General features: G+C 37.3%; 2 protein-coding genes across 10 annotated transcripts in view; one reads left to right on the top strand and one right to left on the bottom strand.

Annotated features, from left to right (window-relative positions):
• Positions 1-388, bottom strand: part of PEAK1 (pseudopodium enriched atypical kinase 1) — a 294,511-nt gene extending 294,123 nt beyond the window's left edge. For all 7 annotated transcript variants that reach the window (XR_006887507.1, XM_046653653.1, XM_046653651.1 and 4 more), the window contains exon 1: positions 247-388. The gene's annotated coding sequence lies outside the window, so the exon portion shown is untranslated. The remainder of the gene's footprint in view (positions 1-246) is intronic.
• Positions 389-984: 596 nt separating this feature from the next.
• The window catches only part of HMG20A (high mobility group 20A), a 76,137-nt gene continuing 49,695 nt past the window's right edge, over positions 985-27,426 (top strand). Inside the window, exon 1 of one of the 3 annotated variants that reach the window (XM_046654273.1) lies at positions 985-1,241. The gene's annotated coding sequence lies outside the window, so the exon portion shown is untranslated. Of the gene's footprint in view, positions 1,242-1,594; positions 1,615-27,426 lie in introns of those variants that run through there. The other 2 variants (XM_046654271.1, XM_046654272.1) reach the window with 2 other exon arrangements.

Raw genomic sequence — 27,426 nt, 5'->3', positions numbered from 1 at the left:
CGAGGGGGCGCGCGGCGCCGGCGGGCCTGGGGGCGGCAGTGCGCGGGGGCGGCCGGGGCCAGAGAGCCCCCGCCGGGCCGGACGCACCGGCCGCCCGAGTCCCCGCGGCGGCGCCACCCAGACCCCGCGCAGCCCCGCCCGGATTCCCCCGGGTCAGCGTCCTCACCCCGCGGCGACCCAAGTCCCACAAGCCGGCGCGAGAGGAGAGGAGAACCGAGGGCACACGGGCAGCCCTGTCTCTGTTACCTGAGGGGTGCACACGCCGCCGCAGTGACCACCATCGTTGGCCGTCCCGTCCCCTCCCTGGTGACCGCGGCCGCCGCCACAGAGCAACTGACACCGTCTAACAACTAAGTAACTGCTCGCCGCCGCTGAGTCCACCGCGCGCTCCCGGCCGCCGGCCGCCCGCCCGCCCAGCCCACCAGCCTGCCCGCCTCCTCCCAGCCCCGCGCGCCGCCCCTCCGCGCGCGCACTCGCCGCCGCGCTCTTTGAGGAGCGAGCACGCGCGCGCGCACAGGCCCTCGGCCCTCTCCCCTGGCTCGCCTCAGCCCCGCAGGAGGAGTCGCTGGGAGGTCCCTCCTCTCGCGTTCCTACCTCAAGAGAATGAGACCTAGAGGGCAACTGATTGGCTGAGGAGGGCGTGGCCAAAGGAAGACGGAGGGACGACCAGGACCTGGGGCAGGCGTGAAGGGAAATTTCGGTTCCATTCAATTTCAGAGGAAACGGGGAAAGAAGTATTGGCCTATTTGGTGCCGGAGCCCCACCCCCTACGTCAGCCTGCCGTCGAATACGAAATATATGTTTTCAAGGACTCCAGTATATAGTAGTCACCAATTTAAGTCCCAATACTTTCTGTATGCCTTGGCAACTAAAAAAAAAAAACTACATCTCCCAGAAACCTCCGCGAAAATGTCTCACTTTGCGTAATCACGTAGTCCGCCGCATTTGAACAAAATAATCCCTTCATTCTTCTGTAGGTATCGGGAATAATATTTTGTTTTTCACTTCACTGGGTCCATTTTAAATGTTACTGCGGTAATAGAAGTTGCCTAGGGGAAGGTGGTTTAGCGATTAGGTAAAGGGAAAGAAAGGCATCAAAATAAAGCACTGCGGAGGAATTTTTGTCCTGCTGTGAGACGACGGAGAAGCGTGAAGGCGATTGAGAGGGGCTCAGGGAATTGTCCTCTGTGCGAGGGACTTTCTTTAGGCCCCGGGTCCCTGCCTGCCCTTATCGTCAGCAGGTCAGTAAGCAAGGCGAGGCTGGGGGTGACCACAGTGGAGGTGCCCTTCACCCCCTGAAGATCAGCCCTTTTTGCCGTTGTTGTCATTGGTTTGTCTCGGTTTGAGGCTGACTGAATGGGGGCGCTCACTTCCGTTTGGGGGAAGGGAGGAAGGCCCTCCTGGGGGAGGGGGAACATAGCTCACTTCCTGTGGGGGAAGGGTGATGTTTTGGGGGTTGTCCAAACCACTTCCTGTGCCGGCGAGGGCTCGAAAAGGTGATGCTTGGTGCCGTTTGCATAGACGATATCTTAAAGCCTTGGGATTGTATTTTATGTGAAAAGTTAAGTAATTCTACCAAGTTGTGCTAATCACCAGCCTCCGGTCAGAATTTATGTGAGTTTTGTTTCTACGCGTACGATGGAAAATGTGCTCCCTAACAAAATTTTCTTAAGGCGTTCTTCAAAGGATTCGAAACGCGTTGTTAAAATTCTCCACTCATGTCTGCAAGACCATGCGCCTTCTTGTGTGACTCACGACTTGCCCACCCCTGCTCCCCGAAAGTTCAACCTTGACCCAGTGAGATACAGTGGTGTCATCTTCCTTGACACGCCACAGAAACTCTGTAGCTGCTCTTTTAAGGAGGTGGTTTATTGCGGGACTGAATATTTTACGTAAATTACGAGGCACTTTCACCTTACCAGAATGAAAGTGTCATAGTGAGGTACTCAAATACTTGGTGTAACCTTAGCTGATGTGATTGTTATCTTACATTCTTAGACCTCTTGATTTTGGGCTACAGGCTCTGCCGTGTGCCTGAAAACAACTTCTCCGCCTTAAAAAATTTTACGTGTAATTTGTGTGTAGCATTTGTGAAAGTTATACTTTAGTGCATTTTCCCCCTTTCTAATTAAATTCAGCATCAATTGAAAAATGGTATCTGTTCTTTGTGGTTTTAAAGCATGGTGCCAAGAGCAGGAGATTGAGCTCAGATTTTAAGAAGGGGGAGAAAATTGGCTCACAAAGGACAAAAGATGAGTAAGAAAGAACTTTGTGTATTTCCTATATTCTCAGTGTTTTATGAGAAACTATATGTACAGTGGTAATAAACACTCAACTTTGATTCTTTGGCTTCTCTTTTCAAGTACCACAATACTTAGGTGTTTCTGTACTGAAGAAATCAATCTATTTGGAGCTTATAAAATCTCAACAACTTTAGTAATTTTAGGATATCTATCAAATGAACTGTAATATCCTTCAAGAATTTCTAAAAAAATAAGGCCTGTGTATTTTTTCTTTCTAGGATTGTTACCTAATCTATCCTCGGAGTTTGCAATTATTTTAATTCTAGTTCTCTTTAAAAAGCTATTTGGTTTAGAGTTTATTAGAATATATGTTTTCAACCAAATGTTACAGTGAGGAAAAAAATATATGTTTTAACTTTCTGTAGACAACAACAAAAATCTAAGACCCTAAAGTCAATGAATTATCCTTTTAAAGACTACAAAATTTCTGTAGTAGTTGAAAAGGCAAGACGAAAATAACATCTATTATTATTACAAGGTTGGGGACATGTCGACTGCCTCAAGCAAGTATGAATTGATTAGAGAGATAGTGTTCACTGTCTTCTGTATTAATGTAATATAGAAGAAAACATGATATGATCATCCTGACAAATTATATAGTATTAGGAATTATTGAAGTAAGTAAAGATTGTGGAGCTAAACGATAAAAAGGATAGAGAAATGAATTATAATATTGACTGAAATGCAGTAGTGCCGCCTTTTGGAAACTGTCTTTGGAAAGCAAAAGAGTTTATTAAATTGGTTTTTATGTTACTCCATGGAAGAAATGCAGCATAATAGAAATAAGAAAAATTGCCGCAGCTGAAAGACTTGAACAGTTTGAAGAACTGTCTGTTCAGAAGAAAGCAATATATAAAGCACATACCTAGAAGAAGATGTTAGTGATAAGTGGCAGTTATTCATTAGTTCCATCAAAGAGAAAATATTAGAAAAGCTTGTGAAAAATGGAGGGAAATCGTGGAACCTGCTTTTATTCTCTCTACAGGTATTCCTGTAGAGAGGCTTGCTCTCTTCTGGAGGCTTTTTTTTTTTTCACTTAATGTTCTTTGTTGCAGTTATCTTTGCATGTTCTAATAGAAACATACTATCAAAATCAGGAAAATAAAGACTTATGTAGGTGTACTCTTGTTTCTTTGAATTAATGACTTTGGGATTTTCGTTCCATTATTTGCTGTCTATAATAAAGAATTTGTCCGTTTTTTAGAACATTTAGATTAAACAACCATTTTTTTTCCAAAAGCAGTCATTGTATACACTGCTAACAGCAGTTTGTAATATTAATATAGTAGGTCAAAATTCTGGATTCTGTCTCACTGAAATGTGATTAACCACAGAGTGCTAGATAGCATATCTTACGCAAAGTGTCTTTTCATTCTTTTGTCTCCCTTTCTTTGGAAAATCATGCTGTTTTTTTTACAACTATTGCCTTTTAGTTTGTTGTTTTGGTAGTTGGTTGTTTTTGCTATGAGGTTGAGTGTTAAAGAGAGTATCCTAACAACTTGAATGGTTTTTCAATTTACTACTCTGCTGTCTTTATCTCTATTTCAGGGCCTTCAAGAGTATTCAAATGACAATACCCCTTACATGACTTTTCATTATTTCAACAAAAGTTTGTTGAATGCCTGCTGTGTGCTAGTCACTGTTCTAGGGACTTGGAATACATCAGTGAATACAAACATTTCCATATTCTGTTGGAGTTTTATTTCTAGTTTCCTAATCAAAACTGGAATTTTGCTCTCCTGCTGTTCCTAAATAAGATCTATAGTATGTTCGTTGTTCTGACTGGATCAAGAAGTAACCCTAATGTTGATCTCTCTTGGTCTTGATCTCTAAGCCATTCTAAACCAAGTTTTGAATATTTCAGCTTAATTTTTCTTCAAGCCATACAACTCTGTGTTAAATATGCATCCCTTTTCATTGACGCATACATCATGATCCTACCATTCTAGCCTCTTTTGTATGGTAAAAAATAAATGAAAGTGAACAATGGGGAAAATATGTGATCAGACAGGCCTAGTTCAAAATTAGTGTCTAAATTTTATCAGCTGAGCTTACTAGCTTTAACCTTGAGCAGTTTACTTGATCTCTTTGAGCCTCAGTTGCCATAAACCTAAATGGGATTGTTTGGTGGATCACAGATATTATAGGTAAATCACCTGGCACAATCGCTGTTGTTAGGCACTTAGTGAATACTGTTATTTTACCCTCAGTCTTACTTCTGCTCTTCTGGATATTGGGATTTGCCCACATGTCTGTTTTAAGCCTTACATAGTCCCAAAAGTGTGGGATACAGTGCTAGGATTATTGAAATTCTATCTTCCCCTATCAGCGTGCTCACTTAGCTGTCAAGATGTTATTTTTGTTCCTTGTGGGAAGGAGAAATCACTAATTTCCATGATCAGTTTAGAAAATATGCATAATAGAAAAGTTTCAAGAAAAGGTTAAGGAATCACTAAAGTAATTTGAATTGTTGTAGGAAGACTTTCAAATCATTTTTCTAAACCTTTTTAAATACTAAGCCTAATATTCAAGGTCTTTCACACTATGGCCATATCTTTCGTTACCCATCTACACATTCCTAACTGGATTTGTCTCTGAAGAAAAATTCTGCACTGTGTCTAGCCTTTCTATCTTTGTTCATGCTTTCCTCTGCCTGAAACACTTTCTCTTTTCCTGAGAATCCCCGTCTATCAAAATGCCACCTTCTTTGAGGCCCTTTCTCAAGTACCACCTTCAACTTCAAGAGGTATTTTCTTATGTCTGTCCTCTTTCCACTCTCCCAACCATATATACTCTGTCCATTGATCTTTCAGAGCATTTTATACTTTTCTTATGACATTTAATATCCAGTGCTGCTGCTGCTGCTGCTGTTTTTTGTCATTGTTATTGTTGGATGTAGAGTTTATGTACTGCCATAAAAGGCTGCAGACTGTATCTTATTCCTGTCTGTTTGATGTTATACCTTGCACGATGCCATTCACATCATAAGTATTCAGTAAATATTTGTGGAGTTGAACTGGTGCTTGAGGTATGATGAAACTGATCAGTAACTTTTGTCCACTGTTTATGCCCAACATTAAGCATGGTGATCCGCATACAATAGACATTCAAATATCTGTCAAATGAAAGAGTGAGTAAGTCATCATTCTCTCATTTGTGGGCATCTTAGCATGTCAATATGTGGATGAGCATATATTAAACACCTACTACATGATAGAACTGTGAGAAGTGATCTCTGCCCTCAATTGGGAAGAAGTTGTAATTAATGTGTGTAGACTCTAAAGACTGCAGGTGTTTGAGTGAAGCTGGGATGGGGACGTCAGTATACAGTTGTTTGCATTGTAAGAGGTATCCCAGGCTAACTGAACTCGGAAACAGAATAGAGTTGGATATCAAGAGATGCTTAACTTGAGATTCCACTCTTAGTTATATACCCAAGAGTGAATTGAAATGTGTTCACACAAAAACTTTTACACAGTTGTTCACAGGATTATTCATAAGAGCCAAAAAATGGAAACAAACCCAAATGTTCATCAGTTGATAAATGAATAAATGAAATGTACTATAGCCATGCAATGGAGTATTATTCAGCAATAAAAAGGAATGAATAGTGATACATGCTATAACATAGATGAACCTTGAAAATATTACACTCAAGTGAAAGAAGCCAGACACAAAAGGCCACATACTGTCTGATTCCATTTATATGAGCTGTCTAGAATAGGCAAATCCATGGAGACAAGGTATATTAGCAGTTGCCGCTAATGGGGAGTGATGGGATGGGGAGTAATTGCTAGTGGGTATGGAGTTTCTTTTGTGAGTGATGAAGATGTTCTGGCATAGTGGTGATGGTTGCACAACCTTGATACCAAAATATCTTGTATACCAATATGCTAAAAACCACTGAGTTGTACACTAAAGAGGTGAATTTTATGGTATGTGAATTATATCTCAAAAAAGAAAGGAGATAGATAAAGATACTTAAACTTGAAGCATGCAAAATTTTGAATGGGGCTAGAAGAAGGAAGCAAGAGATATGAAAGCAAAGAGGTGATAATTCTTCCTCACATCCTGGAGGGAAATGTAAGTGGCTAGGTACAGGGCTAGAAGTATGTTGAGGATTAGGTGAGGATGAATGTGAAGATTTCTGGCTATCTTTTGTCTTAATGAAGCAGGCAGTGAGGTGAATGGTTAGACTTGAAGGGTATTGACAAAGGAGAAAGACATCTTAGGATCTTGAAGAAAGCTTCACATTTCTTTTTGATTAAGTCAAGGATGTGGTATATGGTCAACTTGTTTTCTATGTGAAGGTCAACTGAGTTCAGAGAGTGAAAGTATCATAAGGTAAGGGAGTCTGATAGCAGTCAACACTGAAGTTACTAAAGAAGATGGCAGAACAGAGACTAGACACAGGTATAGAATTTGGTTCTAAATCTATCCCCCAGTGATGCAAATAGATAAATCTTAACAGGAAGGAATCGAGGGCAGTGATTTGCAGAAGTCAGTACAAATAAAGGTATTCATTTGAATAAATATTTGAGTACCTTTTAATTGCCAGGCACTATGAAATAAAACTATATCTATTTTCCTTATTTGAATTATTTTCTTAAGATAGAATCTTATGAGTGGGATTATAGCTTCAAAGAGTATGGGCATTTTATAGTTCTCGATACAATAGCTATGTTATTTCCCTAGAGGTTGTACTAATTTTTGATACCACCAGCAGGATATGAGTGTGCTGTTTTTACCACAATTTCACCAGCAAAAATGTTTGGCTAATTGAATAAGCATAAAATTATTCTTCACTATGGTTATTGCTTTTAATATGATGTGTTTCTATACCATGGAACTGGCATCAGTTGGAGCATGAAGGAACGCAAAGCCTTTATATTTGCTCTCCCATCTGGAATGACTTCCTTAGAGAATATGGATTTTTAAGGACCCTAGAGATCAAACCCGCCTCTAATTTGAATCGGCTCACCAACTACTTTTATTCAGTGGTGCTCTCCTTATTTTCTAAATGATAGTCACATTCAAACCACAGTTAGTCATGACTCCATTTCCTATGTAACTAACTTAATTCTAATAATTTGGTGTTGTAGGTATTAACTAACTTCATTTTGCATATGAGAAAATTGAGGCTTAGAGAGGTTAGGTCACTTGCCCAAAGTCATTTAACCAGTAAGTGATAGAGATAGGATTTGAGTGTCTCTCAGGTCGGTTATCATTCTCATACTCCATGATCCGTCAATAGCACCACTAAAATTTACTAGTGGCCAATGGAAACTGGAAGAGAAATCTGAAATGAACTTGGACAATCAGGCATTTACTTACCTATGTACATAATGAAGCGGTTAGCAGAGAAGTATTTTATTTTGGGGGGCGGGGGGGAAGATATAGCACATAGACGAGGAGAGGAGGTTTTCTCTTAAAGCCCACATTTTCAAGGCCCTTTCTGTCTCTCTGATGAGCAGGTACATACTGCCCCCAAATCTGTGATGGAGCAAAGTAGAAACAGGAAGGCAGTAGTAGGAAAACAACTGTCTTTGAGTATATACAGTGAGACTCAGCTGATGGTAGAAGGGGAAGACAAATAGCCCTAAGAGAATCCCACAAAGTAACTTTTAAAATAATGACTTCAAGTCTAACATGATAACAAGGATAATGAGATATTCAAAGTATACTAGGTGTTAGCAAATGAAGAGAGATTCTTTTATTTTTATTCAAATATAGTATACTCCCTAAACAAATTTAAGACCAAGAATACAAAACAAGAGATGCCATGTTCCAATGCTGGCTTTTAGTCAGATAAAATGTAATCCCAATATATAAATAAGATAATTAAGGCCCAAAATTACACACTAATAAGTGACACAATGGGCACTCAAACATAGGCATGCTTCCCAGTACATTTTACTAAATTGAACTCAGCGAAAACAACATTGTGATTGTTTTCTAATTTGTATGTATAATTTTCTAAAATTTAATATGTAATCCTTAAAAGAAATCATTTCTCTGTGTATCTTAAAACAACAGTAAAGATCTACATACCAAATTAAGTGTTTGGTAATAGGTTAGAATAAGAAATAATACTGAAGATCAGGTTGAACCCTCATGTATCACATAGTCTATCTGTAAATTACACCTAAATAATATTTGTCTGTATCCAAGATTGCATTGATAGGGGTGGGAGACTCACATCTTTTTAAAACTATCATAGAAACATTATTCTTGAAAGATTATGCTGTGTATTTATGTGTCTTTGTATTTAAGCATTTGAATTTTCAGTAAAGTCCTGGCCTGTTCTTTCATCCCTACTCCTTTAAGTGAAACTAACACTCCTGCTTCATAAGAAAAGCAAAATAGAAAAACTGATATGAATAGTGTATATTTTGGAAGCATTTGTATTTTCTACATAATAACTGACATTTATTGAGCACTTGCTGGTGTGTGGCACAATACTAAAGCAGTATTATAGAAGTAATATTGAGTAGTTACTAAGAAAAGTGCTCTAGAGTCAAATCCTAGCTCCATCACTTACTAGTATGTGATCTTAAAAAGGAAATGGGAGATAATAACTGTATCTACATTAAATTATTAAATCCATATAAAGTGCCTGGCACGTAGTAAGCCCTCATTAAGTGTTTTTGTTTCTAGACATTTTACAAATATAGCTACGAACATTTAATCTTCACTTCCTCACAACAACTTTATGAGATAGTGTTATTTTCATTTTACATAAAAGAAAATTGAAACTCAGAATGTTTAAATACCTAAGTTAAATAATTTGCCAAAGTCACATAGCTAATAAGCAGTAGAATTTTGATTGAGAGCCCAAGCTGTGACTTCCACTCCTGGCTCTGGAGGACTAGGTTGCTGCAGACTAATGCTTTTGCTGAGAACAACATGAAAAGAAGGATTCTTAAAAAAGGAAAGAAAAGAATAGTGAAGGTATCAGAGACCTACTGAGGCAGCCAGGACTTAAGAAACCAAAATCGTGGAGCTAAGAGAACTTCAAAGAAGAGAGCTGTTGTTCTATGCTTCTCTTTTCCCCTCCAGGAATTTGCTTAATTCATAGTGCAAGGGGCCGGCCTGGTGGCACAGTGGTTAAATTCATGCACTCCGTTTCAGCACCCTGGGGTTCACAGGTTTGGATCCCAGGCATGGATGTAGCATCGCTCATCAAGCCATGCTGTGGCGGCATCCCACATAAAATAGAAGAAGATTGGCACAGATGTTAGCTTAGCAACAATCTTCCTCAAGCAAAAAGGGGAAGATTGGCAACAGATGTTAGCTCAGGGTCAGTCTTCCTCACACATACAAAAATAATTCATAGTGCAGGACAAAAAACTGTGAAACTTAGCAGAAGATTTCTGCTAGAAGCAGAGAAGCCAGTAGTCTCTTGGGGTACATAGAAATTGGAGTTTAGGGATCCCCAGGTGGCCAGGACTGAGGGGCCAAGATCCTGTAAGAGAAAGGAGGCACCAAGAAATTTTTTTTTTAAAGGTTTTATTTTTCCTTTTTCTCCCCAAAGCCCCCTGGTACATAGTTAGGTATTTTTAGCTGTGGGTCCTTCTAGCTGTGGCATGTGGGATGCCGCTTCAGCATGGCCTGATGAGTGATGCCATGTCCGCACCCAGGATCTGAACCACTGAAACCCTGGGCCGCCAAAGCGGAGCACACTTAAGCACTCAGCCATGGGGCCGGCCCCAAGTAATTATGTTTTAAACTTATTTTCCTCTCAAGGTATTTACTGCGCAGAGTCAGAAGCTAAGAAGCTAAGCAGAAAACTCCTGAAAAGCAGAGTGAGATTTTTGTTCATCTTATGATGTTGAGAAGTAAAAATTAAAATTCAGGTTCCTCCAAGGAAGAAAGGACCTATGAACACACCAGACTCTCAAATAGGATTCCCTAGAAGACTACACGCTTAAGTTGGGGCAAACTAGAGGTAGAGAAAGAGCCTTACAAAAACTGCCACCTAGCCTCAAATCGGCTCAGTTTCTGATTGAAATAAGATGATCTATGCTGCTGCTGCATTCCAAAGGAAAGGGTGATTTCTCTCTGGAGGAAGTAATATCATCCAAAGCTTCTACAGTTTTTCATATGTAAAATCTGTCATGCTAGCAAAAATTACTAGGCACGTGAAAATAATAGAATCAGGAGAAAAATGATCCAGATATTGGAGTTATTTGATATGGACTGCGACTAATATGTTTAAAAGAATAGATGCCAAGATGGAAAATTTCACTAGAGAAGTAGAATCTATTTTAAAAATCATTTAGAAGTTCTAGAAACTGAAAAATACAATGATTGAAATTAAGAACCTTTAACAGAAGATTTGACATAACAGAAGAGATGATTAGTGAATTGGGAGATAGAGACTTAGAAAATATCCAGACTGAAGCATGGAAAGTGTAAAGGATGGAAAGAAAGAGCATAAGAGACTGTGGAAGGCTGAATAATGACCCATGAAAGATGTCCATATCCTAATCCCCAGAACTTGTGCCTGTGTTACCCTACATAGCAAAAAAGGACTTTGCAGCTGTGACTAAATTAGGAATCTTGAGATGAGATTATTTTGGGGTATCCATATGTATCCTGTGTAATCACAGGGATCTTAAGTGGGAGGCAAGAAGATCAAAGATAGAGATAGAAGGAGAGAAACAGAGATCAGAGAGAAGAGAAGATACTACGTTCTTAACTTTGAAGATGGAGGAAGGGGCCATAAACCAGGGAATGTAGGCAGCCCCTAGAACCTGGAAAAGGCAAGGAAATGGATTCTCACCCAGAACCTCCAGAAGGAATTCAGCCCTGTGGAACCATTTTAGACTTCTATCATCCAGACTGTAAGAAAATAAATTTGCATTGTTTTAAGCCAATACTTTTGTGGTAATTTGTTATAGCAGCAATATGAAACTATCATAGAAATATAGGGGAAACGATGATCAAGTCTAATATACGTGTAATTGGGTTCCTAGAAAAGGAGAAAGAAAGGAGAAACAATATTTGAAGAGATAATGTGTTGTGACTTTGTTAAATTAACCTTTATTAAGTAGAGCCCTGGGACTCTGATGGTGAACTGTGGCTCAACAAAAGACCATAAGGGATTTGAAATAGAGAAATTTGTTTCTCACAGGTCCTGGAAGAAGAATACAGTACTCCTAGAGGGCCATATGGGGAAGTCAAGGCAAGGTACAGGCAGAGAGAGCCACAGGATCAGGGACACGTGCCTTTATTAGGGTCCATGGGTGGTGTGCTTTGGGATTCCCAGGCTAAGCCTGGACTCTTCAGTTGAAACCAAAAAGAACAGAGTTTTGGTAAACTCCAACAGGGTCTTATCTAAGTGACCCACAAGGGGAAAGCTCTGAGAGATGGGGGAGACAGTTTATCACAAGGGACATTGAGGAAGTCATGTCAAGAACTTACATTTACTTGAGACTGCAAGCTGTTGTCTAGGGCATGTGCTTGCATGAGGAGTTAATGTCAGTTTAAGGCCCCCACAGGCCACTTGGCCAAACAAAATGGATGCTAAGACAGCAATACTGTGGAGTAGCTTAGCTAAAGTTTCAACATAATGAGTAAGGATTTTGCAAAACTGATGAAAGACATCAAGCTGTGGATTTGAAAAGTACAGTAAGCCCCAAGCAGAATAAATGCAAGGGGTACCAAACTTAGGCACTTAACAGTAAAACTGCTGAAAGTAGCTAGGGAAAAAAAGACACCTCATATTCAAAGGAACATTCATAAGACTGACATCTGACTTCTCAACAGAAATAATGGGAGCCAGAAAACAATGGAATACAATCTTTAAAGTGCTTAAAATAACCGCCAATCTAGAATTCTGCTCCCGGTGAAAATATTGTTCTAAAGTACATGAGACGTAAAGAGATTTCCAGAAAAATAACTAAGACAATTCATTGCATGTAGAGCCTCACCAAAATATATATATATGTGTATATATATATATACACACACACATAAAAGGCAATTTTTCAAGCAGAAGAAAAATGATCCTACATGGAAACTTGAAAGTTCAAGGAAGAAATAAAGAGCAACAGAAAGGATAAATACATGCATATAGCTAAATTAATATTAACTGTATAAAACAACAAGGCTTTAAATATATGTTGAATTAAAATGTATGATAACTGTAACACAAAAGGTAGGGTCAGTGTAAAGGGAGATAAAATATACTAAGATCCTATCATTGTCTGGAAAATAGTAGAATTACTAGTGTTTTATTGGACTAAAATAAATCAATGATGCATGTTGTGATTTCTTATATAACCATTAAAGGAATAGTAAGTGAATATATAACTGGGAAAAAAACAGAATGAAAAATTACTAGATTAATCCAAAAGAAGGAAGGAAAAGAACATATAACCGGTGAGACAGAAACAGCAATAACATCATAGATAGAAACCAAATTTTATCAAACATCCAATTAAAACACAAAGTTGTCAGATTGATTTTTTTTTAATACAACTATGTACTGCTTATGAAAGACACACCATAAATGTAAGGACCTAGAAAGGCTGGAAGTAAAAGAATGGAAAATATGTGTCTTGCAAATACTAACCAAAAGAAAGGTGGGATATATACTGTATAAATATCAATATTCAGTAGACTTGAATACAAGAAGAATGATTAGAAATAAGGAAGAACATTTTGTAATTATGAAAGGGTAATTCTACCAGGAAAATGTAAGAACTATAAATTTGTGTGTATCTAGTAATATAGCTTCAAAAAAACCCACATTTTTTTCAAGTTCACCTGGAACTTTTACCAAAATAGATCATATGATGTGCCATAAGGAAAATCCCAATAAATTTCATCCAGAGTGTTATCTGACTACAGTAGAATTAAGTAAGAAATGGATTATAAAACAGTTACTAGCAAACTCCCCCAAACATACATTTCTGAATAACCCATTGGATCAAAAAAGAAATCTCAATGGAAATTAGAACACATTTACAACAAAATAACAATAAAAATATATCAAAATAATGTGAATCAGCTAAAGCTATACTTGATGAGAAATTTATAGCCTTAAAGGCATATATGAGAAAAGAAAAAAATAAAAAATCAATGATTTAAATATCCATTTCAAGAAACTAGGAAAAGAACAGGAAATTAAACCCAAAGTAAGTAGAAAAAAGGAAATTATAAAAAGTAGAAATTAATGAAAGAGGAAACAAATGCACAATAGGAAATACCAACAAAGCCAAAGATTCGTTCTTTGAAAAGTTCAGTAAAATGGGTAGACCTCTAGCAATACTGATCAAGAAAAAGAACACAAATTACCAATATTAGGAATGAAAAGAGGATATTTCTCTACCGATGTTAAAACAGTAAGAAGATATTATGAACAGCTTTATGCAGAGAAATTTGAAATTTTAGATGAAAGAGACAAATTGTTAAACACACTTTACCGAAATTGGCACGTGAAGAGATAGCGTATCTGAATACTGCCTCAATTTGTTAAAGAAATTGAATCCATTATTTAAATTTTTTTACACAGAAAGCCAGGCCTGGGTGACTTCACTGGTGAATTCTTAACAAATATTTAAAGAAGTAACCCCAATCTTACTCAAACTCTGCCATAGAATATAACTTGTTTTCTGAGATCAGCAAAGCCTTGATGCCAAAGATGCCAAAACCTGACAATGACGTCCTGAAGAGAAGATATTTGCAGGCCAATCTCTTTCATGAACCTCAGTGTATTACTTGGGAATGTAGAAACTCTAAAAGAATCTACAGACAAATTATTAGAATTAGTAAGTGAATTTAGCAAGACTACTTGATGCAAGGTCAAGATACAAAATTTATATTTATATACAAGCAAAAAAATTAGAAAATTAAATTTGTCAAAACAATACCATTTACAATAGCGTCAAAAAAATTGTCTTGCAAGACCTTTAGACAAAACTATAAAACTGAGAGAAACTAATAATTTATAGTCATAGATTGGAAGACTCAATATTGTGAAGATGTCACTTCTCTCCAAATTTTTCTATTAAATGGAATCCTAATAAAATCCCAGATGGTTTGTACATAGGGTGGAAAGAGGAAATAAGTTGATTCTAAAATCCACATGGCGTGAAAAGGATGAAGACTCATGAAGACAATCTTAATTAAGACAAAAGCTGGAGGACTTTCATTACCAGATAACAGGTTTTACTATAAAGCTACAGTAATTAGTGTCATATTCACACAAGGATAGACAAATGGATCTATGGAACAGAATAAAGAGCCCAGAAACAGTCCAAGTCGTACATGATTACTTGATTCATGACAGCAGTGGCACTGCACTACAGTAGCAAAAGGATAGATTTTTCAGTAAATTGTTCTGGGTCATGTGGGGAGAAAAAATGAATTTTGAGTCCTACCTTGCAACAAAAATCAATTCCGGTTGGATTGCAGACCTAAATGTGAAAGATAAGTCTTTAAAGAAAAGCTGGAAAACATCTTAATGATCTTGGAGTAGGTAAAGATCCAAAAAGAAAGAAGATTCATAAACTGGACTTTATTAAAATTAGGAACTTCTTTTCCTCAAAAGACACCATTATGAGAGTGAAAAGACAAGTCACAGAGTGAGAGAATCTATTCATGTATCCAATTAAGGACTTGTAGAACTCCTAAAATTCAATAGGGAAAGAAGACAAATTTCAACAACGGCAAAATACTTTAACAGGTGCTCCACAAGAGAAACTATCCAAAGGCCGGTATGCATCCAGTGATCATTAATCTTCAGATAAATGCAAATTAAAACCACGAGATACCACTACCTACCCTATGAAATGGCTAATATTTAAGAACACTGACAATATCAAGTATTGATGATGTGGAACAGCTGAAACTCATATACTACTGGTAGGTGTGTAAATCGTTACAACCGTTTTGGAAATCAGTTTGGCTGTATATTCTAAAGATGAACATACAGATATCCTCTAACCTAGCTGTTCCTAGGTATACACCCACAGAAATCTCTACATGTGTTCACCAGAAGACAAAAATGAACAAGCGTATGCCTTACTAGGCATTATTCTTAATAGCCTAAATGTCCATCAGAGTAGAATGGGTAAATAAATGCTTTCTGGGTGGATGATCATCAAGCATAATATTAAGCAAAAGAAGCCAAACACAATTAAGTACAAAGTGTATGGATAAAGTTCAAAAACAAGCAAAAAACAGATTTATGGTGTTAGAAGTCACACTGATTGCTTTTACAGGGATAGTGAATGAGAGGTGGCACAAAGTGGGGGATTTCTGGCTTATTGTAAAATTTCCTGATAGGGCTGCAGGTAGACACAAGTGTGTACACTTTGTGAAAAGTCACACTTCACAAGCTATACACTTATAATTTGTGTAATTTTTTCTAATATACTTTACTTACCCCCCTCCCACTCTCCAAATGACTTTAAAGACTCTTATTTTTCTAGACACCCCCCACACACAAACCACATAGGTGGTATGCTTCCACCCCTACCCCTCATCAGAAAGGCTCTTGCTAGATCACTGATAACTTTCGTGTTGTCAAAAAACATAGACATGTTTTACATTCCCAGCAACATTTGGGTCTATATTTTTTCCTTGAAATACTCTCGGACACCATTCACTCCTGGTTCTCTGCTATCTCTGTTCATGTCTTCTGAGACACCTTTGAAAACTCCCTCTCTATTCATCTTCTAAGTGTTGAGTTCCTCAGGACTCATTCCTAACTCTTCTGACTCGACCATCTCTCCCCAGATTATCTCTTACATTCATGACTTAAATACCAGCTACCACATGTGCTGAAACTAAATTCCTGTCTCCAGCCTCGACTTCTCTTCTGAGCTCTAGGCTCTAGTATCCAGTTTCCAACTTGACATTTGTCTCAAAGGCATCTTACAATGAACATATTCAAATCTTAAACTCTTGATCTTTCCCCCATTTCTACATCTCCAGTCTTCCCATCTCTACAAATCTTATCTCCATAAATAATCTACTAATTTCTCTATTAGAAACCTTGCGATCATTCTTGAAACCTCTCACTGCCACCTGCCCCCCCGCATCCAGATCACTACAAGATTCTATTGATTCTACCACTTACATATATCTTGAATGTACCCTCTATGCTACGTCTCCACTCCATACCCTATTCTAAGCCACTGTCATTCTGTGGTGGACTGTTGCTTGCAGTAGCTTCCCAACTGGTCTTTCTAGATCCCTTCTTACTACCTGTCAGTCCATTCTTTACACAGAAGTTAGAATGATCCTTTAAATAGCATAAATATCCTATCATGCCTCCTTAAAATTCTTCAAAGGTTTGCTCTTACACATTGGAGAAAACCTAAACCTCTAATGTAGCCCCATGTCTCTGCAGAATTTAGTTCCTGCCTACTTCTCTGCTGCTCTCTCCTGATCATTTTTCTCCAGCGCACTCTAACCTTCCTTCACTTCCTCCAAAGCACCAAGTCCTTTATCACCTCCAGGCCTAATAAGCTAGTTCCTCACCGTGGAGTGTACCTACTAAACATTCAGCTCTCATTTTACTTCTTCAGAGAGATCCCCTGTCTAAATGAGACTTCCTACTGTTATTCTATAGCATTCTGTTCTTTATCTTTATAGCGTTTTCACAATTTTAAATTTTGTTTATTGGCATATTTGCTTAATGTCTTTCACCTCAAACCATAATTTTCATGACAGCAGAGACTATTCATTGTTGTAGTCCTGCCTGGTACCTGTTATGTGTTTAGTAAATATATGATGATTGAGGAAAGATAGCATGCCACCTTAGGTAAACTAAAGGTCAGGAACCATTTCATAGGTATACTCTGTACCCTGGGAGCGTGGAGGGGTTATTTCTTTCCTCTGGTTTGGTCCTTTATTTCTTCAAAATTGCTCTCCGAGAAAGGTATTGTGTAGTCATTGTGATGCCTGGAGACTTTTTGATGATTAGCCAGCCTGCTCAGTGATGTATATTTTATGTGCTAAGCTAAACTGGCAGTTGTGGGCAGATTTTCTTTAAGCCCCGACAGAGGAATACACCTGCCCACATTTCTTAGATTGGAGCTCTTGAAAAGTAGAGGCAGAGTATTCTCAGTGGTAGTCTTGGCTAAGGAGCTTGTCTTCTCTTCTAGAACTCCTTTTTTTTAAAAAAAGCAAAAAACAAAAAACATTAGGGCCCTACAAAGGAAGGGGTCTAATTGCATTTGCTTACTACTGAGATTGACAGTATTGTTTGTGTAAAGATTATTAGCTATTTTAGTTGTATAAGTGTGCCATAATGCCCCCACAGTAAGTATGTGACATGCCTTTTAATCACAACAAAGCAAGAATGACATTTCACAATACTAATGTCTTCATATATGTTTTCTAAGGCCTACAGAGCTATTATTATTTGATATTACAAAATATTCTGCATTTTCTTAGCTTGTATTTGCTTTCTTCATCTTAGGCCTAGTTTTTAATTAAATTTTTAATTGTTTTTAAGCTAATTTCAGTAAAATGAAATGCTGAATTGTTTGTTTGGTAGAAAATTATGAGTCCAACAATTTGAAACAGCTTTCAGGCCACTAGCATTTCTCAAACCCATGGAAAAATACCTGTTTAATACCAATTTTAGACCAGATAAATTTCATTTCAGGAGGAAATGTTTTAGGGATTTATCATGTTTCTTAAGGTATAGTAAATGAGGTATTCTTACTTATTTCTAAAGTCTTGATACCATACTTAGAATTCCCCCATAAACTGAAAAAACATGCTTAATGTTTACTGTGCATATTAGCAGGTTCAGGTCTGTGGTGGAGAAGAGGAGTAGAACAAGAAGGATGAGAATTTTGAATCCTTAGAAAAGGCCAAGTTTTTAACATTGTCATTATTATTATTTATTCTACCTTTAGCAAAATTGTTAATTCTCTCTTAGTGAAATAATTTTTAGAGCTTCATCTATTTATTGATATTTACAGATTTACCAGGCATTCATGGCTATTCTCAGGTTAAAGAAATTGGGAGCTGGTAAGAGTTTATAAATGTCTGCTGCTGGGTGTGACTAAATAAGTTTCTGAATTTCATAATCCTCTGGTTGCTACTGCAGGCTCTTTCTTCAGGTTCTTAAAATGTAGATCACTGACTCCAGAGCTAGTGAAAGAATATAAGGAATATTGAACTTCTTTCTATAGTACTATAGCAATATACAAATATAGTATATTGTGGTTATAGAGGGGGTGGGGAAATTTAAGTACAGGGAATTGGGCCATATGCAAAAAACAGTCTTCTCAAGCTAATTGCCAGTTTAGGGACTATATTAAATAAACGTAATGGCGTGGTTTTTATGTTTATATATAAAAAAGGGGAAAGAGCAGCTTAATTTTGCCAGAAAGACAGTGTCAGCTGCTAGCCATTTATTTCCTAGCAAAACAAACTATTTGCAAAATTCTAATTGTCAGATTTCTTCTCCCTGGCGTTTAATTAAAATCTTTCTTTAGCAATACGTGATACTGAGGATAGTGTATAGATTCATGTATTTACCAAGAAAGACATGGGTCAATTATATCTTTATAACTCTCAGCTTTTACTAATTATATGTCTTCTCTTATTTGTTTAGCAAATGCCACCTTAGGTAAACTAAATGTAATAGCACTATCATTGGTAAAGAGTAGAATAGACGTATTGTTTATAGTCTTTCCTGTCTTTGCCTTTGTCACCATTGGTAGAGTTGTATTCCTCTCTGGAAAGAGCTTAATGTTTACCTAGATAAGTAAAACCTTATCACACTAGAAATTACAACTCAATTTTTTTTTGTAGCTTAATGTCTATCATGTGATAAAATAATCCCGGTCCATAGCTTTGGAATTGATCTCTTTTTGCGTGCTACCTTAGAGTGCTACCCTGTAGATGAATATTGCTGCTCCAAGGGGCATAGGTGGAAGACTCAGGATGAATTGGTATAATTGCATCTTTGTTATTAAAAAAATAGAGAATGTCTGGCCATTGGTGAGATAGCAATCATTTTTATATATCAAGGACACTATCCTGTTAGTCAACAGTTGATCATCATCCAATAGGAGGATTGAGTTCAAAGATTTGAAATTCAGAACACAGTTTTTCAAATAGAGTAAGTAGATTTACATTCAGTAGTACATCATTTTTTTAAATAATTATATATTTTTTATTTTTGTTTTTTTGTCTTTGTATTGAGGTTATGATAGCTTACAACATTGTGAAATTTCAGTTGTACATTACTATTTGTCAGTCATCTTATAGGTGGATCCCTTCACCCTTTATGTCCATCCACCACCCCCCTTCCCCCTGGTAACCTCTAAATAGTTCTCTTTGTCCATGTGTTTGTTTATCTTCCACATATAAGTGAAATCATACAGTGTTTGTCTTTCTCTATCTGGCTTATTTCACTTAACATAATACCCTCAAGGTCCATCCGTGCTGTTGCAAATGGGATGGTTTTGTCATTTTTTATGGCTGAGTAGTATTCCATTGTATATATATACCATATCTTCTTTATCCAGTCATCAGTTGATGGGCACTTAGGTTGCTTCCACATCTTGGCTATTGTGAAGAATGCTGCAATGAACATAGGGGTGCATAAGTCTCTCTGAATTGCTGGGTTCAAGTTCTTTAGATAGATACCCAGTAGTAGGATAGCTGGATCATGTGGTATTTATATTTTTAGTTTTTTGAGAAATCTCCATACTGTTTTCCATGATGGCTGAACCAGTTTGAATTCCCAGCACCAGTGTATGAGGGTTCACTTTTCTCCACAACCTCTCTAATATTTGTTATTTTTTGTCTTGGTTATTAGAGCCATTCTAATGAGTGTAAAGTGATATCTTAGTGTAGTTTTGATTTGCATTTCCCCAATGATTAGTGATGTTGAGCATCTTTTCATGTGCCTATTGACCATCTGTATCTTCTTTGGAGAAATATCTGTTCATATCCTCTGCCCTTTTTTTTTAAGATTTTATTTTTCCTTTTTCTCCCCAAAGCCCCCCAGTACATAGTTGTGTATTTTTAGTTGCTGGACCTTCTAGTTGTGGCATGTGGGATGCCATCTCAGATTGGCTTGATAAGTGGTCCCATGTCCGCACCCAGGATCCAAACTGGCGAAACCCTGGGCCACCGAAGCAGAGCATGCGGACTTAACCACTTGGCCACAGGGCCAGCCCCTCTCTGCCCATTTTCTGATTGGGTTGTTTGATTATTTGTTGTTGAGTTGTGTGCATTCTTTATATATTATGGCGATTAACCCTTCATCGGATATATGATTTGCAAATATTTTCTCCCAGTTGGTGGGTTGTCTTTTCATTTCAATTCTGGTTTCCTTTGCCTTGTAGAAGCTCTTTGGTCTGATGAAGTCTGATTTGTTTATTCTTTCTTTTGTTTCCCTTGTCCAAGAAGACATGGTGTCCAAAAAGATCCTTTTAAGACCAGTGTCAAAGAATGTATTGCCTATATTTTCTTCCAGAAGGTTTATGGTTTCAGGTCTTACCTTCAAGTCTTTGATCCCTTTTGAGTTTATTTTTATGAATAGCATAAGAGAATGACCTACTTTCGTTCTTTTACGTGTGGCTGTCCAGTTTTCCCAACACCCTTTACTGAAGAAAGTTTCCTTTCTCCATTGTATGTTCTTAGCTCCTTTGTCGAAGATTAGCTGTCCGTAGATGTGTAGTTTTATTTCTGAGCTTTCAATTCTGTTCCATTGATCTGTGTGCCTGTTTTTTGTACCACTACCATGCTGTTTTGATTACTATAGCTTTGTAGTATATTTTGAAGTCAGAGATTGTGATGCCTCCAGCTTTGTTCTTTTTTCTCAGGATTGCTTTAGCAATTCAGGATCTTTTGTTGCCCCATATGAATTTTAGGATTCTTTGTTCTATTTCCTTGAAGAATGTCATTGGGATTCTGATTGGGATTGCAGTGAATCTGTAGATTGCTTTAGGTAGTATGGACATTTTAACTATGTTTATTCTTCCAATCCATGTGCGTGGAATGTCTTTCCATTTCTTTATGTTGTCATCAATTTCTTTCAGTAAAGTCTTGTAGTTTTCCTTGTATAGGTCTTTCACTTCCTTGGTCAAATTTCTTCCAGGATATTTTATTCTTTTTGTTGTAATTGTGGATGGGATTGTGTTCTTGAGTTCTCTTTCTGTTTGTTCATTATTAGAGTATAGAAATACAACTGATTTTTGTAAGTTGATTTTGTACCCTGCAACTTTGCTGCTGTTGATTATTTCTAATAGCTTCCTGATGGATTTTTTTAGGGTTTTCTATATATAAAACCACATCATCTGCAAACAGCAAGAGTTTCACTTCTTCATTGCCTATTTGGATTCCTTTTATTTCTTTTTCTTGCCTAATTGCTCTGGCCAAAACCTCCAGTACAATGTTGAATAAGAGTGGTGAGAGTGGGTACCCTTGTCTTGTGCCTGTTCTCAGAGGGATGGCTGTCAGTTTTTCCCTATTGAGTATGATGTTGGCTGTGGGTTTGTCATATATGGCCTTTATTATGTTGAGGTACTTTCCTTCTATACCCATCAGTAGTACATCATTTTATGAACTGTTTTAGAAAGCAGTGAGTATGGTACAGTAGTCCCCCTTATTCGTGATTTCACTTTGTGGTTTCCGTTACCCGTGGTTAACGATGGTCCAAAAATATTAAATGGAAAATTCCGGAAATAAACAATCTGTGAGTTTTAAATTGCATGCTGTTCTGAGTACCGTGATGAAGTCTGTGAATCATCCCTTTGTCCAGTATGTCCATGCTGTGTGTGCTGCCCACTAGTTAGTCACTTAGTAGCCCTCAGTTATCAGATCAACTATTGCAGTATCACAGCACTAGTGTTCAAGTACCCCTTACTTTACTTAATAATGCCCCAAAGCACCAGAGTAGTGATGCTGGCAATACGGATATGCCATAAAGTACATCCTTTAAGTGAAAAAGTGAAAGTTCTTGACTTAATAAGGAAAAAAAAATTGTATGCTGAGCTTGCTAAGATCTACAGTAACTTTTATTATAGTATATTATTATAATTGTTCTATTTTATTATTATTTTTGTTAATCTCTTACTGTGCCTAATTTATAAATTAAACTTTATCATAGATATATATGTATAGGAGAAAACATAGTATATTTAGGGTTTGGTACTATCCACAGTTTCAGGCATCCACTGGGGGTCTTGGAACGTATCCCCTGCAGATAAGGGGGGACTACTGTGTAGTGATTGTGAGAGCTTTTTTCGTCCTAAGTACCTAAATTGTTAATTAAATTGTTCTTTCTTCAAACTATGCCCTTTTAGAGGGTAGAGAAGGCATGTGTTTAACTTGATGTGTTCCACTCTTAGCTGGGCTTCATGTTTGTTGTTTTAGTACTTAATAAATATGCATAATAAAAGTAAATTGTAACTGCAGCTCTTTACTTACCTTGCTATGACCTATAATAGTCTGCTCTATGCTCTGCTCTCTTTGTCTTTCAAGCAAATCACATCACCCAAAATTTAGAGCCTCCTTTACTACAATAGCACTAATATGTTTTGGGAGCCTGGAAGGAAGGTTGAAATTTAACTGGCATCATGGGATCTCACTTGGTTTAACAGCTTCTCCCACCTTACTTGGTAATGCACGTATAATGATACTGAATGGCATTCAATCTCTCAAGAGGTTTTGGAGTTGGTTGCAATAGAAATATACTGCAGGAAAGAACACAGATGCTGTAATTAAAAGGGTTATGGGAGAGACTAGAAATTACTCTATCTGATAACCTGTTAATTTTGAAGACCTAAACCATGTATTTAAGTCTGATACTGTAGAAAATAATCTTCCCAGTTCAAAAATTGAGTAAACTCCATCGTAAGTAGTTACGTATACTGAGCATTAAATCTTATAATACTCATTTATTTCATCTCTTTTCTTAATAATTGTGTTTATTTCCTAGACATTAGCTATTTGGTATTATTTATTGTTCTTTTATTTACTTAAAGAGAAGAGAAAGTCAGGGCTGCATTTTTTTAATGAGCTTTTATCAGCTCTATATAAGTCTTATTAGCAAGCCAGATGAATCTTACTCCCTTAAAGGGTAAATTTGGAAGATGTTTCATGGGAGAACAAATAGAGGGTACCAAAAGGTGTGAATTCAATATAGAGAAGATTTAGTTGTTTTTAATATATTGTTTTAATTTAAACTTTTTGTGTTCTGTTTTATTTAAACATGTCAAGATTCCTTTTCCTGATCCCAAAACTGGTTTAAAGGTGGTCATTCACTATTATGGGGCCAAGTTTTATTGTTTATTCTAATGATGAAATAATGTATCCTTATTATAAAGCATTCAGACTTTAAACATTCAAAACAAGCATAACATTTATGCTTTCAAACAGAATTTTAAAAAGAAAAAAGTAAAAATTACCCGAAAACAATGGGTAGCCTCTTGAATGATTTTAAACAAGGAATGACATGCGCAGTTAGATTTGTATTATACAATGATCTCTGGCAGCTGAATGGAAACAGATTGGTGGAAGAAGGACAGGTAGGAAGCTATCAGAGTACTCAGGCCAAGAAAAATAGTCTTTATCTGAGACAATAATAACAGAAACATAGAAGAGGCAACAGAGTCAGCTGGGCTTGGTGAGGGATCGAATGTGGTGGGAAGGGCAGGGGAATGTTGAAAAAGAGTCCCAGCTTTTTAGCCTGAGTGACAGAGTACCTTCAACTGACATAGGGAACATGGGAGATGGAACGGATTTTGAGGAAAAGATTATGGATTCAGTTTCATATGTGTTAAGTGTGAGTTGCCTATGGCACACCAAAGGAAGGTAACTTCTTTGCCATTTGAGATACAGGCCTAGAATTTAAGAGTTGGGTTTAGATGTCATCTGTATAAGTGGTTGTTGAAACATTGAGACTGAGAGAGATCACTAGGAAAATATGTAGACAAAGCAGAGGGCCAAACTCTGAATGAATGGTTAAAGAGGTCGGCGAAAAAATGAGGGGGTGGTATACAGGACACAGTGGACGAAGAGTTTGAAGAGGAAGAGTCATTTACGGCATCAGTTAGCACTTAACAACCAAATAGGGTGAAGAGTAAAAAGAGTCATTGAAATTACCAATTTAGAGGTTACTGGTATCTAAGAATAGTCAGTAGAGTGAGTTAGGAATAGAAACTAGATTACTGTGGGTTTCAAATTGAATGGGTAGCAGCAGTGACTAGAATAATCTTTTGAGTAGTTTGGTTATAAAGAAAGGGTAAATGAATGAACAGTTGCTAGAAGGGAAGATAGAAATTAATGGAGGGTTCTATTACTAATTTTGTTTCCTTTTTTAGGAAGAGTATATTTATATCTGACGGAAAAAAGAATAGTCATTGTTGCAAAAAAAGTTAAAATGATAGCAAGAGAACCAAAGTACTTGAAGACACTAGAAGGATACCCAGATCATAATGTCTCCCATGGAGAAGACAGATACTTATATGAGAAATTACTGCACAAAATGATAAGGCTCCTGATAATAGAGTTTAAGTGCCAGGTGTTAGATGAATAAAAAGAGAGCTAGTAGCTCCAGGGGAGTTGAGAAAAGTTTGAGAGTTTGTTGTCAAATGCTAAACTCAGTCAGATATCCTCCCACATTTACTTTTCTGCTTTGTAGATCAGTGTTTCATTGAGTAGTGTGCAGCATAAGCCTTCAGTTCATTATTGCTGACGAGAATCTTTAGTTGTGTATAGGATTTCTCTGGTTCAGTCTAATAGATGACCTTCAGTGGCTTCAGGCATTTAATTCATCCGTGTTTCTATGCCAGCTCTGGAAACCATCAGTTTCATGGTACCTTTTCTCTCGGAGAGCACAGCCATGCAAGAATTTCTCTCTCAGATTACAATAAAACATTACTATCTGTAAATTTTCCTTCTCATTCTTATTTTGTATTCTGCCTCAAAACTTCTCCAGAGTCATGAAATGAATACATTTTATTTTTTATAATTCATGTTGCAGATAATCTATCTGTAGATAATCTTGAGTCTGTCTTGATTATTGTTCTAGTCTGTGCAATAAAAGACAAGACAGAATATGAGTTTGTAGTAGTATACAGGCAATCATAGATATGAAATGACAGTATAGGCAAACTGTTAGTGTTGGCTTTTTGAAGAGAAGGCCTGAGTACTACCAGAACATGCATCATCTTAAGTGTGAGAAAAATCTCATTCTGGTTTTACATTTATCTCCTAAACTTTGACTCTGCAGAGACTTTTGAATGCCTTAAAATACACGATTCCATGAATTCTTCAGTTAACTCTTTAGGGTTAGGGAAATGCTTTTATGTTTATTCGTGAAGTCCATTATGATTCATTGCTTTAGGCATAACCAGTGTTTTCCATATATTCATCCTTATTCCCAATGTGCAGGTCAAAATAGTCACCATTAACTTGACTTCTTTTTTGTCTAAGACGTATACTTCTCGTCTTCCCAGTCTAAACATTTAATGGTAAGCATTCTCCAAGTCCAAGTGAGCTAGGTATCTTTCATGAGGAATTCTGATATTCTAATGTTAAGCATTAAAAGACATCACTGCTCTCATAAGCTTATAGATGTGGCAGCTATGTACTGTAAATATTGACATACATTTAAAATTCGTGTGTTGAGTAAAAATCTGTAAGCTGGTTATCTTCTCAAATTGAAGCATGACTTTAGAATACTTTGGTTGAAAGAGTAAAATTCAACAGAGGTGTAGAGAAAGAGGCAAATGAAAGAAATGTGGACTAATAAAAATACAGAATCCTAGAATTTTTAGAGCTGAAAGTATTCTCAGCAGTCATCAGATAAGTCTTGGGATAACCGAGGAGGTAGGATTTAGAAGAGAGAGCACTCTTGTTCTCTATGTCCCCAAAAGAGTAGAATGAGAACCTAAGGATGGATAGGTTTGGGGTTCATTGTGAAAAAAAAACCTTCTAGGGGCCGGCCCAGTAGTGTGGTGGTTAGGTTTGCATGCTCTGCTTTGGCAGCCTGAGGTTCACAGGTTTGGATCCTGGGTGCGGACCTACACACTACTCATCAGGCCATGCTGTGGCGGCATCCTACATACAAAATAGAGGGAGGTTAGCACGGATGTTAGCTGAGGGACAATCTTCCTCAAGCAAAAAGAGGAAGATTGGCAATACATGTTAGCTCAGGGCCACTCTGCCTCACCAAAAAAAAAAAGAAGAAAAACCTTCAAATGGTCCGAGCTATTCAAAAATGGGAGTAGACATCCCTAGAGAGACATTCAGATTGGAGGCTGAGCCTGGGATATGTAATTGGACCCAGTGACTTTTGTGGGACCTTCCAATCCTGGAATTCTTATCAAAACCAATGCTTTTTTCTTTTCTTTATCTTTTTTAAACTGTGGTATATTCAGTAAAGTGCATAAATCTTAAGTGTACGAGTCAATGAATTTTCACATATATATGCACCTGTGACTATTTCCAGCACTTCAGTCAGTACCCTGTCTCCCCTACCGTAGATAACCACTATTCTGATTTCTCTCACCAAAGAGTAGTTTTACCTGTACTCAAATGTCACATAAATGGATTTACAGAACATTTGCTCTGATGGATCTGGCTTCTTTTGCTCATCTTTAAGTCTGTGAGATTCATCCATATTACATATTGCAGTAGTTCAATCTGTGTAGTATTCTAATGATTTCATTGTAGGAATATATCATATTGTATCCATGTCACTGTTGATGGACTCATGGGTTGGTTCCTCATTGAGGTTGTTATTATTAATGGTGCTATAACCATTCTTATACATGTCTTTTAGTGGACATCTGCACTCATTTCTCTAGGATATATTACTAGGAATGGAGTTGGCTGGTTCATAGGATAGGTCTAGTTTAGCAAAAGTGATTGTGCACATTTAAATTCCCGCTAGCAACATATAAGAATTTCAGTTTCTCCTCATCCTTACCAACACTGTGTTTTGTCAGTCTTTTTTATTTTAGCCATTCTGGTGAATATGTTGTAGTATTTCTTTTTCTATGGTTATTGATCATTTGGATAGTCTCCCTTAGGAAGTGCTTGTTTTATTTTTAGCCCTTTTTAAAAAAATTGGGTCTATCTTTTTTTTTTTATTGAGTTAATGATAGGTTACAATCTTGTGAAATTT

Source organism: Equus quagga, chromosome 2, assembly GCF_021613505.1.
Source record: "Equus quagga isolate Etosha38 chromosome 2, UCLA_HA_Equagga_1.0, whole genome shotgun sequence".
NCBI classification, from domain to species: Eukaryota; Metazoa; Chordata; class Mammalia; order Perissodactyla; family Equidae; genus Equus; species Equus quagga.
The sequence above is the reverse complement of the archived record's forward strand: the minus strand, read 5'-3'. Positions and strand labels throughout refer to the sequence as shown.